The sequence below is a fragment of the Podarcis bocagei genome (genome assembly GCF_964188305.1).
Source record: "Podarcis bocagei genome assembly, chromosome: 17".
In the NCBI taxonomy this organism is placed as follows: domain Eukaryota; kingdom Metazoa; phylum Chordata; class Lepidosauria; order Squamata; family Lacertidae; genus Podarcis; species Podarcis bocagei.
The window spans coordinates 9,842,386-9,862,748 of NC_138143.1; the positions used below are offsets into that span (position 1 = coordinate 9,842,386).

Here is a 20,363-nt window from a genome sequence, read left to right on the forward strand (position 1 = left end):
CTGTAGGCCAGCAACCACCATGACTCTCAGGGCTTATCTGTGCCTCCATTTGTCCAGCCACTCTCCCCTGGGAAAACCCACCTTTTAGCGCTGAATTGGAACAAACGGCAATCGGGTTTTCCACGGATTGATGTTTGTTCCAATGCAGCACTAAAGAGCAGGTTTGCTGGGGGAATGTGGCAGGGCAAAGGCAAAACTGCTTGGACCCATGCCTAGAAACCATAGGATGAGTGGAAAACTGCTTGGACCTGTGCTTTCTAGGCACGGGAGAAGCAGAAGTATGGACGAGCAGAAGTGAGCCCTCAGTTTTCTCTATTTCCCCCTCTCTGTTTTCCCCCTTCCCCGCCACCACAAGTCTGGTGGTAGTGTGAAGCAGGGACAAGTGGGGACGAAACAGCCGGCATGGTGCTGATGTCACCTCCTGGGGCTGTTGGTCAATCCTCTGCACACCAAATAATTTAGCTTTTCTCAGCGAGAAACCCAACCAATCAGCTAAGCCAGAGGAAGAGGTAGGTTACATGAGCCAAGGGGGTTAAACTGCCACAATTTTTTTGTGAAATATTCCAACGTTGTTTTTTCATGATTAACCAAAATGTCACAATATAGTGAGCAAGGTTTTTTTTGAGTCTACCAGAAAAGTTTCCCAGATACTGAAGTCATAATGTCTGCATTGGTCAAAGGTTCATTTTGTTATTCAGAAGCCGTTTGGCTGTGGAGGCCTCCTGTACTTTTCCAATACATGGGTCTCTCTGCACCTCTATTTCTTCATTTCTTCTTTCAATCCCTCTTTTAAATACTTTCTCCTCTCCCCTTATCGTTACTCCTCATGGGCATAGCCAAGGGGGGGCAGGGACGGATAGCTGCCCCCCATAAATCAATAAAAATAAATAAAAACACACTTAACTGAGGTTCTGGCCCCCCTAACAAAAGGCCCACCCCTCCTAACAAAAATCCTGGCTACGCCCATGTTACCCCTCCCATGTTCTTTTTTTTTTCTTTTTCTTTACATTAAAAAGAAATTCACATCTTGCAAAAGGAATATTTGTCTGATTTTTAAAAGAGCAAATAAATACAGTACAAGAAAATGTGTAACAAAGAAATATATTAAATTCAATAATCCCTAAACCTTTTTGGTGAGCAATTTGAAGTTGGATCTGTTTCAACATTCCACTTTTGTTTGTTCAAAAATAATTAAGGCAACACAATTTTTTAAAATAGCTCTTACACAACATTTTGAAGAAAATTATTAATTGGCGTGTCCAAATAATCTGCAGGTATGAATTTATAAGGATCTCATAAATGGATCCAGTGTTCCAAACCAATTAAAACCAGAAGCAATATACTATTGCAAGAGTAATTAATTAGCCAACACTGCAGTGATGTGCAATTGACAAATGAATTAAAAATACACCTATATTGATTTATTATGTGATAAATCTCTACCCCTCCTATGTTCAGTGGCAACGGTACACGAGGCTTTCAGTCTTCCAGCAGTTCACACAGTGAGGGAATTATAGACACAGGCCACGTGCCCTGACTGACTGCAATGGGCCGGAAAAACTGGTGCCAACTTCACCAAGCAAGCTCCAAAATATCCAGGGAGATAGGGAGTGTACCCCCAAGCCACCTATACATTAATAAAAAATAAAAAAAATTATTATTATTAGAGAGGTCAACCACCACACCACCACCCATGGAACTCACCCTACCCTCTTCCCCTCCCAATCTAACCAGTTTCCTGAGATGAAAGCTGCACTTAATCCTCCCACCTACTGGTGGCGCTGTGGATTTTTTGGGGGGAGAAGGCAGGATGAGAGAGACTGGTTGAAAAAGGTAGAGAGCAGCCATGGCCGGTGAGGGGAGGTTGGAGGGGCCTTGTGTGAGAGGGCGTGAGTTACTGAGTGGGCAGCTGAAGGCCCAAGTATTTGCGTTGTGGAAGGAGCCCTGGCCCAAGCAAAGGTAAAAGGATTCTGTGCTCCCATGGCTGTTTATTTACCTCAGTTGCTCCTCTTGAAAAACAACACCCCCCCCCCAAAGTTACAGCTACTGCCAGTGCTTTTTTCTTCTTCTTAAAAATGTTTAGGGGTACTCTCATATTGAAATACTGCCCCTCAAATCAAAAATTAAGATTAGAGTGGCAATGCTTCGAGGAGTATATGGAAAAACACTGCTCTCAAAACACCGCTCTCAAAAGAATATGTTGGCATGCTTGGATTAAGTATGTAAAGTATAAGCGAGAACAAAAGTTAGAAATGGTTATATGATGTATTATCCAAAGAATGCAATGGCAATAAATTTGAACTAAAGGAAGTCGAGTCGTGGTGGAGGGAAGTCATGGGGGTTTATGTTTGTAGCAGAGGCTGTATATGTATTTTCTTTTGGTTGATTTTGTATCAATTTGTTTATTTTCATTTTCATTTTCTGTACCATATATTAAAAAAAATATTATTTTTTAAAAAGGAATACAGTGGTACCTCGGGTTACAAACGCTTCAGGTTACAAACACTTCGGGTTACAAACTCCACTAACCCAGAAATAGTACCTTGGGTTAAGAACTTTACCTCAGGATGAGAACAGAAATTGTGCTCCGGCAGCGGGAGGCTCCATTAGCTAAAGTGGTACCTCAGGTTAAGAACGGTTTCGGGTTAAGAACAGACCTCCAGAACGAATTAAGTTCGTAACCCGAGGTACCACTGTACTGCCCATCAATGAGGCCAAACTTAGATTCACAAAATGTTTAGGGGTATCCGTACCCCTGTGACCCAGAAAAACGCACTGGCTACTGCTAAACATTTAGTCAGTTCTGGCGCTGTAGGCAGAAACGAGAACATTGCTGCTTTGTGTGGCTCCATCCCAAGCTGCAAGAAGAGATTTCAAACTTTGAACCGGCACAAAAGGTGGTTTGTGTGTGTGTGTTTGCATAGGCGCCGACTCCATGGGGCTTGAGGGGGCCCGAGCCCCCTCAAAAATTCGTTGGGGGGGGCTCTGCCCCCCCAATAATCTCCGGCGCCCCTCCAGCAGAGCGCCATCGCCGCCCCTCCCCCAGCCCAAAATGCACAGGGTCGGGCTGCGTGCCTCCTGCCCTCCCTCCCGAGCAAAAGCTCCACCCAATTTCCTTCGGAGCTGATTAATAGACGCAGCACGCTCTCCCCTATTCGCTCACGAGGAGGCGGCACCACTTTATTTGCATATTCATGAGCTTATTTATTATTCATGAGCTTTCCTGGCCCCCCCCCAATATTTTTTATAAGTCTGCGTCCCTGTGTGTTTGTGTTTGTGTTTGCCCTTTAACCAAATTTTACCTAGGAATGCAGAACCAGCCATTTTGCCTCTGGAGTACCATTCCAGAGCCGAGGGTTTCTGGAACTCTCCAGAGCGTTTCCAGAGTGTGTCTGGAAACTGGACAAGGACGGCAGCGGTAACCTGGTGTTCAGATCAGTCTGAGGTATCCTTATCTTCTTCTTCCCACTTACATTTTAGCTGTTGCTGAGTGGCCCCACATTTGGGCCCACCACACTAACCGCAGCAATTCTTATTAGGCCCGATCCCATCCACAGACACCCTTTCAGCCCTCTTAGTCTACAGTAACTGTTGATTTATTACTCATTAATGACAATTCAGAGTGGTGGTGTTGTGGCACAAGTGATGGTAGCAGGGACATTGGAATCGCCCATTCATCTTCCTTTCCCAGGTTATTTATGTGCTGAGAATCTGTTGGCTGGATTGGTTCAGGGGGAGGTTCAGATAGCAGTACCTACTTAGAATTTGACAGATGCTCTGATCTATTTATATCTTAAATTAACAAAAACTCTCCAAATTATCTATCAAAACTCAGCCCACAAAAGCACAGAAATGCAAGCAAATCCAGCAAATGTTATTGGCAGTTCTGAAAATGTTTTTTTTTAAATAAAAAATAAAAATAAGAAATCTAGGGGCTGATTCCATTTTTTAGGAGCCAGCATCAAATTTATAGATGCCAGCTCGGTGTTAGCTAAATAAATATTTTAGATTGCTGCATGCCAGCATCACTTTTTTTTTTTACATGCCCTGTGAACCAAATGTTGCCCCCTTGGGCCTGGTTATTGATGCATAAAATGTATGGTTTTTGTATGTTTTTGTGGCTGAGTGCACAGCCATAATTTTACATGGTGTTGTTGCCTTGACAGCCTGCATGGTGTCAGAATAATTCTGACTTCCCATTTAAGCAAATATTTTATCGATTTCAGCGCTCTGTCAGGTAACGTCGAAAATAAGCGGGGCATTTTCCAAATGATGGTACTTGTGATGAAGTTGGCAGTGCCAGATTAAGGCTGTGTCCACACATGTAAGAATACCTGCACATGCAATGTGCTTCAAAGTTGGATAATACATTGTTTCATATTGAATTTTTCTCTCTTATTGGATTAGCCATGGATTGGGAAATCAACTTTTAGTGGGGGGGAAGTGCAGATTGCCTGTTTGATTAGGAGGACATTGTGTGGATACAGTGAAAAAGAAAAAAAGAGAGCCACAAACAGCCTCAAATCCACATTAAACTCAATGGTGGATCAACCTGAAGTAAAGTGAAGCTTGCACAATAAGCATTATAAATCACAGGTGCCTTTGATTCCCAAAGGTTATTATGTGGTATTTCCTCACTTATCTTGCTTTGCCTTGAGTTCAGAGGTGAAGGGAAAACTGTACAGAAACATTAATATATAACAATCATTTTGTTTTTAAAAAATTAAGCTTCCCTTTTGTGTGTGTGATTTTTTAAAATAAAAATATATCTCTTGTAGTAGGAGTTGGTCGTCATCTAATAAAAATTGTCATTTAATATAGTCTGTGAAATAAATAATTACATACACTCTCACACACATTCTTACAGAATTGGACCTAAGCCATGGCTAAAAAACCATGAGGCTTGGTTGGGCTGTAATGCTAAACTAAACCATGACTTCGCTTCTGGTAGCATGGCAGGAGCGGAAGAGGAGCAAAGCACCTAATATTTTAGCTTCATGCGCTAGCACATCACACATTTACCTTTAAACTATAATTAAGCACAGTTAGAATTAAAGAACAGGGTCTCTTTGAGCACATTCTGAACCTAGAAATTAGTTGCCCGTACTAGAACTGAACTGAGCCCACAGTCCTTTCACACAAACATCCACCCCTGGTTAGCTTTCTTTGATTTCAGCAGTCTATTTCAGGTGGAAAAGGTCATTTTGTTGTTGCTATTATTAAACGACTGGGAGTCAGAAATCCTTGCCAAGCTACTGCAGATCACCCAGAGACCCACCATTAGACCCCCGTCTACCTCCTACCCACCCCTGCCCTAATAGTCTCCTGGGTAGTTTAGCCTTGGCTCTCTCCTCCCCATAGCGGAGGCAGAAAATTGTTAATGTCAAAATGTTTTGTTTTTGTTTTGCACGCCTGTATGTGTGCATTCTGTGAGCAGCGTGGTGGTAAGGGAGAGGACCAGGGAAAGTGACTATGGAAAAAACATATTCTTGTGAGCCACCAGAGTGGGGGGGGGGCAGCTGTAGTCGGTTGTGCGGCTTTTTCAGGTCTTTTCTTTACTGGTTTTACTGTGCCTACCTTCTGATTCTGTGTTGTCGGTTCTGAGAGGCAGCTGGGGATTGGCATGGATGGCATTACCACACTGAGAATTGAAGACAGGCAAATGTCCCCGTTTCAGATGGCTGCGCAGCAAGATTATATGTGGATGAAAATCCTACAAATTGAAGCCAGTTGTATTCTCCGGCACTTTCTTTTCTGATTAGCATTTATTTTCCTTGTTTGCTTTTTGTCTGACTGCGTGTCCCTAGTATTGTACAATCGTGCAGTAAAGGAGCAAAATCCACTTAAATGAAGGTGAAGGGCAGCCTGGGAATCCTGGCATAACCAGCAAGTGCTGCATGAGATAGAAAACTTGTCCTTCGATATAAGACGTGTCAGATAGAAATTTTTTGGGAATGACCACAGTAATAAGCAAATGCAAATGTAAGCAGCCTAAAATGTGATGGTTTAGAACAGGGGTCAGCAAACGTTTTCATCAGGGGGCTGGTCCACTGTCCCTCAAACCTTGTGGGGGGGTGGACTATTTTTTTTGGGGGGGGAGAATGCTGCAAGAACACCACAAGCCCTGGTGGCTGCTTACCTGTGTCTTGTGAGCGGCAGGGCCAGGTGGTGGCAGTGGAGGGACGGTGAGTGGTGTGTGAAAGGGCTCCGGAGAGGGGCTGCTTAAAATGGCAGCCGCTCGAGCGCTGCTGCTGCTGGCACCAACAAAGCCCAGCTCCCTTCCTCCTCTAGGCAGGGCGAGGAGAAGCCAGGAGGAGGCACCGCCGCTGCCGTGTGAGGGAGAGGGAAAGAGCCTGAACGCTGGTGATCCATTTGGCAATTCCTGGACTGTCTGTGGGCCGGATCCAGAAGGCAATTGGACCTGATCTGGCCCGCGGGACTTAGTTTGCTTACCCATGGTTTAGAAGCACTTCAAATCTCACTCCTTTCCATTCAGGCACTGTATGGAAAAACTCCCTGTCCCTCTCCATTTTTATTATTAGATTGATTTTTTTAGTGTACAGTATTGGAGTGGTTTGGGTTCGCATACAGGTCTCACACTGGAGACTTTTGAGTTGGAGATCATATGGGTATTTTCTGTTTACTGCAGCTGCTAAACATCTCTGCTGCTCCACAGACTCTGCATAAGTCGAAAATGAAAATGTTGCATTTCCCGCTTTAGTCGGATTGAGACTTTCCAGTTAAGGACATTGGACATACAAAGTTTCTGTCTGAATGAGCCATTTCCATTTTCTGAAGTTGATTCCAACTTACAGGTAGCCATTGGGGGACGTAGGCCTCATGAATTGATCAAATCTGGTTTTTTTTGGTTTTTTTTTAAAATAAAAATAAAATTCAGTTATAATAATTCTATTCACAACTTCTTGTGTCACTGAGTTCTGCAGGATAATTGTGGGGAGGGAAATACCCTTTACTCCTAGGTATTTTAAAAGAGTGATGAGTACTACTTTATTGCTCACTGTTCATTATCTTTTTTATTCATGTCTTATGTATTACCTCTCTTAGTTCTATTCATACTTATGACGAGGTATAGACAGAATTATTTAGTTAGTGGCAGGATTAATATGCACATGTACATGTGGACATGTGAGGTGGAAAAGGATATAACATCCAAAAAAACTGACCTACACTACATTCATTTGTGCACCATTCTTGTGTGCTACTTTTCAACAAAGCAAAGTTTGAGTGCCTTAAAATGTTAGTTAGGCTGGTCTGGCATCTATCTAGGCCTGGCCAGTGGAAATTTATTTTTGTGGCTGAAATATACACACACAATCTCCAATTCTTCTCTGAACATGAATGTTAACAAAAATGCTTACGTAGAGATCTAATCAGGGAAAGTCAATGGTAAAGGGAAAGGTGGTAGCACGTGTGCTGAAAGTTCGTTTCATGGCAGCCCAGATGCCTTTAGCACGCTGGCCTATGTGATGTTAGACAGGCTTTTTGTTGGATGCTAAAACTTTCCTATCTACAAGCTTTCCCAGAAGTATAATCTGGATTCCTTTTTGGAAAACTGTTTTGTTTTTTTAAAAATTTTGTGTGTGTTTTATTGTGGTTGTACACCATTGTGATACTTGGTTATGTTTAGTAGTCTATGAATATTTTAATAAAGAAGAGTGACTGGACTGCATGTTTAGGCTATGATTCCATCTTCATATTAAACCACATTAACCATACCGGTTTGCTGCTCCTGCACTAGCTTCCATACGCAGGGCAGGATTCCTCATTGAAACCCTCAACTACCCTCCTCTCATTTTTTGTAGCTATTGGATAACCCTTGTAAAAACTGTTCCATTGAAAAAGCAATAGGTCCTTCTCTGTTCATTTAAAAACATAAACGAGCAATGCTCTTCACTGAGTTTTAATGTTGTTCTGTTAATGCTGATGGACTCTGAGTGAAGCTGATTGTTTGGGGATGTGCTTGCTATTGCAATCCTATTGTCTCTAAAAGGCTGCTAAAGGGACATTAGCCAGGTGATGTTATGATGTTACAGTTATGTGAAAAGAGGCGAATATAAGGTGTGTCTCTCTCTACCAGCCTTTTTCATGTAATCTGCTGCTGATATTCATGCAAGGAAGGTCACAATCTCCACAACATTCTGCTTCCTGTCACTTTCTTGGTTAATTACCTCTTTAAGTTGTGCTGCAGTTGGTGATGGTGACCAAGGTTTTGCATTCTTCCTTCCTGGCCACTGTCCTGGCCCACTTTCCACATTACCTCTTACCCTGCTGCTTACACATTTTTGTATGTGTGAATTAGCACCATTTTACCTGTTATGCCCATCCATCTTGTCACCTTGCTGTTTTTGTCCACAGCCAGAAGCTAAAAGCCTCGCTATTTCATGATCTCCCACCAGAGCTTTTTCACGGTCCCCAGAAACTGATTATGATCTTGCACAGTGTGGCCTTCTCTTCCCTTCACCCTTACTACAACATTTTGGGATGAGCATAGGTGAATGGATGCAATTACTCATGATCAGTGTTTATTAAGGAAATAAATAGGCCCTGCCTTGAATATTGCTCTACAAATAGGAGGTTAATATGTATGGCAAATGTGTGAAGACAATTTCCAGGACAGTGGCGAACAAAATTAAATATGATAAGAGAATTTGAGCTTAGCATGGTGTCTTAGTTTTTTTACTATGTATTTATACTAATGTAATGTTTAGTAAAGTTTCTAGAAGTGCCTTAATATCTATATCGATATCAATATCAATATGTATAATGTGAGTAGTCAGGTGAAACGCAACCAGCTAAAGCAGACTGACTTATTTTTCACTTGCTCAATTTTTAAATTGCTCTTCATCAGTTAAGATCCACTTTTTATTTCTTTTTCTGTGTGTAATTTGGGTGCCTTCCTTTTTCCTTCTTTTTTTCTCTTCCTTGCCCAAATAGAAATATTTATATTTTAACATTTGGCTTCATTGTTGTTAAAAGGCAATACAATGTGCTAGGAGGCTACAAATATACTTCTTTGTGTCCTTACAATAGTGTGCGGTTCTGTTTAACCTCCTTCTCCTCAGATTTCCATATTCCAGTGAAGGTGAAAGACATATATTTGCAAGTTATAAATGTTGCATCTGTATATATTTTTCAGCCACTTCTCCAGCCTGGGCTTTAGGGGAGCTATCCTGAGTGCTGTAGTATGTATGTTTGTACTGTGTTATGTGGTGTGTGCGTATGTGAGGACAGGAAAGTGATTGTACGGAAAGCCTTTCATAATTATTATTGCCCTCTCCCCACCCCAAAATCTGGCCCTGTTCATGTTAGTTACTTCCCTTTATTGTGTGCATGACCTTCTTAGCAACGTATTTTTTTCTGCTCATCCCTTTATTTCCTCCAGCTGCCCTTCTGGTAGGGGGGAAAGTATAGCTCTTCCATGGTCTCTTACAATAAATTTTTTGAGGCTGGGCAGGTCAGTGACCATGGTTCCATTCTGGTCAGCTATTTCTGTAGCATAGACTGGAAAGATTCATCTGTCCATTTTAAACTAATTTAAAACAGGGAGATAAAAACAAATGCAGTTGTTTATTATTGCCGTGGTATAACCTCAGCACTACTAGGGCTATGTAACATGCAAAAGTGGATATAAAATACTAATGCAAATGTTGGAGCATTTTATTTCTCTCTTACACTGTTAAAGCAGCTGTGAAAGATATATCTTGGTGACCCGCTTCTGCCAAAGGTGGGAAAGGAATGCTTCTACTTTTTTCAAAGTAAATAAGGTATTTTTTAAAAGAGAGAGAGAGAAGGAATCCAGTGCATAACATGCTATAGGTTTGTGACAGGCCCAGGAAAATAATGCTTGGGCATTGTTTGGCCATGCCCTAATCCCGATTAATCTCCTGCACTGAAAGGAAAAATCGTTCTGGTGCTGCTTTTCCAACCTTGGTGGTGCAGTGATGGGACAAACTGCACCAGGAGGCATTTTCCTTTTTGTGTGAATCTTAAAAATGAAAAGGAGCTCTGTCAGGATCTGTATGTGGCAACCACATCTCTGCATCTGGAGTTCCCAGTTGTTGGTCCCTGATCAGCCAGTTCATATCTGTGAGGTGTAGGGGTGCAGGGTGGGCGGAAAGGATTTTTGGGTCAATAAAGAGAAGAAGAACAAAACTTAAATATGATCCAACCAGCTATTTATTTTCTTCCATGCCAGTTATCTCAGTACTTCTGCCTTTTACGGAATAAGCTCCTTTTAGAAGTGTTAGATAAGATAAAACTCCAGTTGGTGCGTGTTCTTCAACCGGATAGGATACCTAGTTTATCCTGGGGACACTTCAGCACATATATATTGTTAAGTTGTATTTTGCACTCTTTTTTATTAAAAACAACAACACATTGTTTGTTCTGAGTGCAGAAAAAAGCAGCTTGTAAATGCCTAGAAGTAAAAATATAAATAAAATCAAATAAATAATGCACAGTTTTTGGTAGGAATAAATTTTGCCATGCAACACCCTTTGCTATAGAAAAGAAGCCCCCTGATGGTTTCACCGACAAATGCCTTCCCTCAAAGTTGAGAGCTATTTATAATACTTTTTTGTATTGTAGCAAAAACATGCTTTTATTAATCTCTCCAACCACCTCCATTTAATGGGCATATTAAGTGGCCTTAGTAAAAGTAGGAACATTCCATTTCTCAGTGTAATACAATATTGCTTCCTATCTTTAACTCTGGGGTAACTATTCTAAAAAAAAGAGCACTCCATATCATATGACAAACGCTTATGATGTATATAGTGCTTTTAAAGTGTTTAAAGCACCTCCTGTATATTATCCTTCTATAACCCATAAAATAGCTCTGCAAGGGAGGTGGCACTTACTGTGGGGGGGTCTGAGGCCAAGAGAAAGGCCTTCTAGTATCAGACCATGGCAGAGGCAGGATTCAAACTGGGGACATTTTGAATCTTGTTTGTAGGCCAAAATATACTTATTTAAGAAGGAAGTCCCACTGTACATCCTGGGACTTCACACATGCACAGGATTGTACTGTTAGCCACTATGCAACTTCAGTTCTCATTCATGTACACATTCCAATCATATTGGTCTTTCCATATTGGAAAAAGAAGTGATCAGTGAATATTCTGCAAACACATGCTTCATTGCAATGGAAGTTGCTGGGTTCAGTAGGGCTTTGAGTACGACAAAGGCAAATAAAGATGCAGCGATCATCATTTCGTGATGTCTGGCTCAGTGCTGTTGTTAGATGCCAACCCAGGGTTGGTATTCAGAGGTATACTGCCTCTAAGCCTGAAGATTTCTCTATGGTAGTCTATCTTAAAGTTTTTATGTGATTATATGCCTACCACATTTTTAAATTTAAAATCCATTGTTGTATATTGTTTTAAATGCTTGTTTTGCTTTTGGGATTGTAGTTCCATTTGTGTTTCACAAGCTGGTCTATGACCGTAATAATAAATATCTATCTATTAACTATTATTCCTAATTGTCATTAAACCCATTCATTTGCCTAATTTTAAAGTAAATCTAAGTGCCCACATATGTCACAGTGACAGTATTGCAATTCACCACTGGCTGTCAAAAAGGATGCTTCTGTCACATCCACATTCTATCCCAGAAACACACCAGTGGGCCTTTGCAAAGAGGCATATCTGTAGCATCAAGGCACCGGTAACTTGCATGCATGGCAATAATGGTGCTTTGAGGATAAAAAAAGATATTGCGTGGACAGGCGGAGTCCCCAGATCCCGAGCGGTCCCCCCCGTCATGTGGAATAACGACTCATGACAACGTGCTATGGGATTAAATTGGCCACAACTTTATTAAATTTCAAATGTGGGTAGACCTTGGCTCAGGCATTGGGCATTCTCCCTCCCCAGTCCCCAGCCGGGGACCTAGGGAGCATCAGGGTTATCCAGTGTGTGTGTGGGGGGATGGGCCGGCTCTGGAGAACATATGTTCAAGCAGAGATAGCCGCCCCCGTTACGCCGCCGCCGCAGGGGAGAGCAATGACGACCTTTCGGCGTACGGTCAAAGCCTCCCTTCAGAAACCCCTTTAACAGGGAACCCTGGTGTCGCCGCCGCAAAGAGGAAGATGGACTAAAGGATTCCGCCCAAGGCCTGATACTGCCAAAGTTGTGACGTTTTGCTACGGGAAAGGCGAAACCTGCCAATGCAGGGAAACTCATTTCCGGCCCTTTAACAGCGACCTTAACGTAGCAGCGCCCGCATACCTGTGAAGAAAAGTTAACCTGCAAATAAGACATTAACTGAGGGTGGGTAGGGTGGGAGAAGCTCTGGAGCCAAGTGAGGATTCCCAGGTAAGATCCTCCCTCTATTGTGTGGGCAGGTAATCCCTCCCCTACCTGGCCTGGTCTCCTTGGCAACGCTTCCCCCAGGTGGGATTGGACAACTGACTGAGGTAGGCGGAGACCTCCAGGTATCCCACCTGAGGGAAGGCAAACCAAGCCTATGCTGTTGGAGCCGCTCCAGATCTAGGGGCTGCGCGCGTCCACGCAAAGGGCGCCCCCCGTTTTAAGCGGGGAGCGGTCATTACAGGTTAATAATTGCAAAAAAAAAAATTTGTGTTATGGTGTTTCCTGCTTTGCCTCTTTCTGGAAGATCTCTTCCTATGCTAGAATCTTTCTAGAGACAGAGAGGTGAGTGCCTTATTTTCCTTCCTCTCATGCACGCAAGATTCCCATAGCAACTTCTCCTTCCTAGCTCCCTTTGACTTGGAGGAGGAAGTTGCAAACTGGCCCCTGACCCCATACTAACATGTTGAGTTTCCTACCTGATCCCTGTTCTTATCTGACATTGTCTCCCAGTAGGAGGAAGCAGAAGCATCCTATTCACAGAGCCTGGTAAACAGGATATTTCCTTCCCCTTTTGCCAGACATTCCTATTATTTTTGTTCACTCCTACAGGGAGAAAGAGAAAGAGAGAGATATGAAGGGGGGAGGAATTAAGGCAATTTACTCCACTGAGTTTATTTGTGGATTACTGGCTCACTGAAGGACCTACTTTTAAAACAAGAAGACAGATATTTATAATTTGGTAGAAACAGATATTGGCTTTATCTTTATACAGTCTATATAACAACCAGTGCAGGTTATTATTATTACCAGAGCTTTTTTTTCAGCTGGAGCTCACCGGAGCTCAGCTCCGGCACCTCTTAGATGGGTGCCATTGCCATTCTAAGAGAACAAGGGAGAAGTTCATGGTGAGCTCTGGCACCTCTTTTTCTAGAAAAATAGCAATGATGATGATGATTAAAATTTCTGTACTACCCTTCGTCCAGGGATCACAGGGCAGTTTACAATATAAAAACACAAAAATACATAACATAGTAACAAACAAAAACAATACCCCTTTCTCCAGTTTGAAATGTCATAAAAGGTAAAGGGACCCCTGAACATTAGGTCCAGTCGTGGCCGACTCTGGGGTTGCGGCGCTCATCTCGCTTTACTGGCCGAGGGAGCCGGTGTACAGCTTCCGGGTCATGTGGCCAGCATGACTAAGCTGCTTCTGGCGAACCAGAACAGTGCATGGAAACACCATTTATCTTCCGGCTGGAGTGGTACCTATTTACAGTGGTGCCCCGCAAGACGAATGCCTCGCAAGACAGAAAACCTGCTAGATGAAAGGGTTTTCCGTTTTGGAGGTGCTTCGCAAAACAAATTTCCTATGGGCTTGCTTCGCAAGACGAAAATGTCTTGCGAGTTCCTGCGGGGTTCCCCCCCCTTTCCCCAAGCCGCTAAGCCGCTTATCAGCTGATCCTAAGCCGCTAAGCCGCTTAACAGCTGATCCGCTAAGCCGCTTATCAGCTGATCCGCTAAACCGCTTATCAGCTGATCCGCTAAGCCGCTTATCAGCTGATCCGCTAAGCCGCTAAGCTGCTAATGGGCTTGCTTTGCAAGACGGAAAAAAACGCAAGACGAAGAGACTCGCGGAACGGATTCTTTTCGTCTTGCGAGGCACCACTGTATCTACTTGCACTTTGACGTGCTTTCGAACTGCTAGATTGGCAGGAGCAGGGACCTAGCAACGGGAGCTCACCCCATGGCGGGGATTTGAACCGCGACCTTCTGATCGGCAAGTCCTAGGCTTTGTGGTTTAATCCACAGCGCCACCCGCGTCCCATTTGAAAGGCCATAGATTGTTTAATTAGCCAAAGGCCTTGGAGAAGAGGTTACTGCCAAAAACAATCCTGTCCTGTACTTCTGAATGTCATTGAGAAATCTGTACTTTATAATGCCTTTTGTATCAGCCTGTTAAAGAGCCAAGACTTTGGATCTTAGCTAGATCTAACTAATTGAGGTTCTATGTGACCTATGGAGCATCTTTGAAAAGTACTCCCCGTACTGGGTACTTAAGACATCTGACTATGGAATTTTAATAAATTTGGGCATTTTAGTGCTTCTGATGGAGAAAATATAGGTTTTGTGGGAAGGGAAGGTGTTGCTTTTCTTAACCTTTACAGGTTAGCAGCATTTCAGAGGCACTTAAAAATGTTGTTCTTCACATCTTATTCTCTAACGGAGAACAAACTAAGTGACCTGTAGGAGACACTTAGCGCCAGAGACTGAAAATTCAAACTGCTTTAAAGGAAGTTCCAGGGATGTTTTTGTCTACCACAATTTCTCCACAACCCTTCACCTTTAAAGTCCTGGATGTCAGCAGAGCTTTTGCTATTGTGTTAACTAATTTATGCAGGATTTCAATGACAGTGTTAATGGGGCTTTAGTTAAGCAGTTCCTTGTTTCTGTGGGAACAGAAGGTGTTTACAGATATTGTTTCACTTTCCATCTGGAGATATTAGTGAGAGACAGGGTGTGGAGAAAGTGGACAGCAAGGCTCCCCCCCCCCCCATAATATTAGAAAGGGGTGTATGTGGAGGTGTCGTCCAATGAAGCTGAATGGTGGGAGATTTAGGACTGACAAAAGGAAGTACTTTCCACCACTATAGAAGATGTGCTTGATGGCCACCAATTGAGATGGCTTTAAAATGGGGTTAGATTTGGAAGAAAAGAAGACTGGCCAGCTAGCAAGACTGGAATCTTTAAAAAAAAATATTGAAGAAGTGATGTGAAAGTCAAATAACCACTTTTCCCAGTTCCTCCAAATTACACATATTTTAATAAGATCATGAAAAGTTGTTTATCAGAAAGGGGAATAGAAAATATTTTGAAAACATGTTAAAGAAACACAAGAAAAAACCATACTCTAAATAAAAGCAGATATCCAGAAAAATTCAAGTATAGAGAACAGAAGTGTGTATAAGAGGGCAATACAATGGCATTGGGCTCCCTGGAAAAGTAATAGTGAGGGATAAGCATTTATGATTCTGTAGAGAGAGAAAAGGTGATTGCACATGTAGTGGTGAATATTTTTTGGGTGTACATGAAACCTTCCAATTTGGTGTAACAATGTGTCTACTGAAATTTGTGAAGTATAGTATGCCTAAAGAGTACTACACACAAGTGTTATATATTCTTACCTTACCATATGCTGGAAGGACAGTATAAAAAGGTAAAGGTAAGGTACCCCTGCCCGTACGGGCCAGTCGTGCCCGACTCTAGGGTTGTGCGCCCATCTCACTTAAGAGGCCGGGGGCCAGCGCTGTCCAGAGACACTTCCGGGTCACGTGGCCAGCGTGACGAAGCTGCTCTGGCGAGCCAGCACCAGCGCAGCACACGGAAACACCGTTTACCTTCCTGCTATAAAGCGGTACCCATTTATCTACTTGCACTTAGGTGTGCTTTCGAACTGCTAGGTGGGCTAGGTGGGCAGGAGCTGGGACCGAAAGACGGGAGCTCACCCCGCCGCGGGGATTTGAACCGCCGACCATGCGATTGGCAAGTCCTAGCCACTGAGGTTTTACCCACAGTATAAAACCAACTAAAACAGAGTTGATTACATCTTGGATTAATAAGACTGAGAATGATGAGGAAAAACAGGAAGAAAATAAAAATGTGCAAAGCAGTTGGGATCCTGTAGTGAAAGATATCTAAGTTAGGAATTTCAGGAACTAGGATTTTTATTTTTTATTTTTTGGTGATACTGTTTTTATTCAAAACAAAACAACATAATACAAACAGGTCAACAGGTACAGATCAGTTTTAGTATTACAGATATAACCACAAGATAGCACCATCATTTTAAGTCAGGTAACCTGCCTTAAAAGAATTATAAGGACAGGAAATCGGGACTCCTTTGGATGAGAGTTAACAAATGAAATAAATATAAACCAATCATCACCAAAGGTGTCCTTGTATGTTTCTCCAGACATCACCTTTCAGCATTAAATGAATTTATCAGTCAAGGCTAAATACCATACTTTATTTTTATTATTATTTATTGAATTTATATATTATACCATTGTGCATATTACATTCACCAGTATTCTTCCCATGTAATGCTATCTCCGTACATGCCACTGCTTAAGGATGATTTTACAAGTTCTTAAATAAGGACACTAAAGCTCATCCCTACTCCATGTCAGCATTATTATGAAGGGGGTTAGTTGTGCAACTAAATAATAGCATTGGGTATAAAGCTTCTAAGGTATTTAAGGCAGCCAAATTGCAATTTCAAACTAGACAATTGCTGCAGTCATTTTTGTGTATCTAGCAGAATGATGCACATAAGTTCCAATTTATCATTTACCACCTCCCCAGATCTCTCTAGCTGGATCTGAAGGGCTGGGATTACATCCTTAAGAGAAGTAAGAAGCAACAAAATACCATCAACAAATAGTTTAATAGAGTGGGCAGTACTGTTAATCCTGGGACCAATAATAAGTGGGCCATCCCATATATTTGATGCCAGAGAGTCAATGACCAGTGCAAAGATAAGAGGGGATAAGGAACACTCCTGTCTTGTTCCAAATGAGAGCATAAAAGGTCTTGAGTCTCTGTATTAACTCTTACCACTGCTTCTGTCAGAGAGTATAATTGGTAAATGGTATGTATAAGTTGAGGACCGAAGTTTCTTCAGGATACACATTTAAAATGGCCATTCAACCTAATCAAAGACCTTAAAGGCACCCGATGACTGCAGGATCAAGCACCCTCTGAACTGAATCGGCCAGTTGTTGGCCAGAAATAAAACCTGTTTGGTCCTCTTCAATATTCAATAAATAAACGGTTCATCCCATAAATAATTCATCCAAAATGTAAGTAAAGGGATCAATTTTGCATCTTGGTTTAGCAAGGTGATGGGACGGCTTCAGAATCCACACTGTGTGTATTTCCAAGACTCTGGGGTCACACCACCCTCTAAGATACTGTTGAACAGGTGCTGGGAAGTGAATAAGAATAGCAAATTTAAAGGTCTTATAAAACTCTCCCCCCAGACCACCAGCTTTAGGCGTCTTGCCATGCTTCAGTTTCTTAACTGCCTGATCAGTTTTGATTGTTGAGACATGGTGGTTCAGAAAAAGTATATATTCTGAGGTAAGAGGACCGAAATGAACATTATTCAAGTATTCATTTATCTTCCTTAACTCTGGTGAACCTGTGGTGTTTAATTCAGAGTAAAAATCATCAAAGGCTGCCAATATCTGCTCTGAATGGGAATGTGTTTGACCCCCCAAGGCTCTTATCTGGGTAACTCCATTGCTAGTCATTTTCAATTTTAAGGAGGAACTAGGATCTTTGTAAGGGATGGATAGAAACAATAAGATAATGGCAGTGTTATAGTAAAAATAAGGTGTTTGTAGTACCTTAAATAAGTAGTATTGTGGCTCAGGACCACAATACCTCAAGGACCGCCTCTTTCCATATGTACCCACCTGGACCCATCATCTTCTGATGCCCTTCTTTGTGTACCTCCTCCTCGAGAGGTCCGGAGGGTGGCAACCTGAGTACGGGCCTTCTCTGCAGTGGCTCCCCGTCTGTGAAATGCTCTCTCCAGGGAAGATCGCCTGGCACCTTCATTATTCACATTTAGGCGCCAGGCAAAAACGTTGCTTTTTAAAAAGGCCTTTGGCTGATATGATTGACATCCTATGCCCTTTCAAAATGTGTTTTTTGGGGGGAGTGGTGGTTATTAGGTTGTTCTTTTTATTTTGGTTACATATTTTGTGGTTTTCTATTTTGATTTTGTTCTGTGAACCACCCTAAGACCTCCGGGTATAGGGCGGTATATAAATTCAATAAATCATCATCATCATCATCATCGTAAAAGTAATCTTTTTATTGTGTTGTTTGAACTTGTTTATGTTTAGACTAATCTGGTAAAATAGTAAAAGCAGATTAAATAATTTCATGGAGAATAAGACTATCTATGATTCTGATGTCTACCCACTACCTCAAGGATTAGTGGCACCATGCCTCTGAATCACGGGTTACTGCGGAACAGAAGCAGGAAAGGACAGTCGCTTTGAATCCTGTTTGTGGGCTTCCCATAAGCATCTGGTTGGCCACGGTGGGAAACAGATTAGCGGAGTAGATAGGCCTTTGGTCTGATCCTGCGGGGAAGAGTCTGGTTCATGAGGAACAGAGATCGGGTAGTCTCATAGAGTCCTTTCTCACAGCTAGACATTGTGGGCAAGGTGGCCTTGGAGAGTGCCAGCATTGATGCCCTTTGGGTTGACAAATAATTTAAAAAGTCTCAGTTGGTCATTATGTAACATTATGTGAGAGTCGCTGCCTGAATTCATTTATGTTCCTCTTCCCAATTTTCCAATTATATTGCATAATTTTGTTATATAATCATTTTCCAGCTGTATTCTGTAATTGTGAGCTGCCTTGAGTTCATTGATAGAAAGGTGGTTTATAAATGTATCAAGTGATTATTTTTCTTTTTAAATGGCCAGCAATGCTCATCTGTGGGGCCTGAAAAAGATTTTTAGAGTGTCTCTTCTTCATAGCTCATTTTTAAAATAATTTTATTTATAGTTTTCATTTATATACATTTCAGTAGTTTAACAATAGTTCTAACATTTCAAACCTTGACTTCCTTCCTCCTCTTTCTGTAGTTCCTTAAATTCATTTTATCATTTCCTGCATATTCTAAATTAACTTATTTTTTATTCATCTATTTTGATTATGTATTCTTTTAAAACTGCAGGTTATTACAGTAATCCTGCCAATGTCTTTATCTGTTTACACTTTGTAGATATTCAGTAAACCCTTTCCACTCTTTTATAAAAAGGTTGTTATCTTGATTTCTTACTCTTCCAGTAAGTTTTGCCATTTCTGCATAGCCCATAAGTTTTTGTATCCATTCATCTCTCATTGGGACTTCTTCTTTCTATTTTTGGGCAAGTAACATCCTTGCAGTTGTAGTTTCATAAATAAATAAATGAATTTCTATACTGTTTGAGTAGTTCTACACCTATAATTCCCAAGAGAAAAGCTTCTGTCCCCCCCCAAATATTATCTTAAATATATATTTTAATTAATTATATATCATTTCCCAGTAAACTTTAACCTTACTTCAAGACCACCACATATGATAAAAAGTATCTTCTTCCAATACTTATTCATTTTTTATTTTTACATTTTTGCCAATCTACTAGGTGTTAGGTACCAGCTCTATAACATTTTCATGTAATTTTCTCTTAAACCATAACATGCTATAAATTTTATATTCGTATTCCACAATTGTTCCCATGCTTCCATGTCTATTGCCCAATGTATCATTGAATATTTTACTTGCTCATCTTCAGTCTCCCATTCCAATAATATCTTATACATTTTAGGCAACACTTTAACATTACATTCCAACAGGAATTACATTCCAATTGTAATATTAATTCACCAAACCCTCATTTCCTAACTTTCTTAAATACTACGTTCAAATGACGATATTGTATCCATCTTGTTAATATTCCTGATAAGTCCTTAAATTATTTTAATTTAAACTCCTTTCTCTCTTAATAAATTTGTATAAGTTGCCCAACCTTCCATCATATTCTTTTTCTTTACCACTATGGCTTTCAGTGGTGAAAGCCAAAGTGGTGTTTTTGTCTCCAATAATTTTTTATATTTATCCCATATACAATTTTTTCCTAATTATATGGTTTGTAAATCTGTTGTGTACTTTCACCTTTTCATACCATAAATAAGTATGCCAACCAAAAATATTATCACGACCTTCTAAGTCTAAAATATGTGGATTCTTTAATGTCAGCCATTCCTTCAACCAGCATAGACAAGATGCTTCATAATATAATCTCATACCTGGCAGGGTATCATGGCTCATATTTTAATACAGTGTAATAGGGCCAATAATATTACCAGTGTCATATCTGCCTATGCTACTGTGTCTGAATACAGAATCTGCAAAAGTAACTTTCCACTATATTTTGAGGCATATATGCTAATTATACAGTGAGA

The 20,363-nt window shown here is 41.3% G+C and overlaps 1 protein-coding gene across 6 annotated transcripts in view; it reads left to right on the plus strand.

The window, feature by feature from the left end:
- NFIX (nuclear factor I X) overlaps nt 1-20,363 on the plus strand; it is a 252,987-nt gene that overhangs the window by 76,197 nt on the left and 156,427 nt on the right. The window lies entirely within an intron of this gene.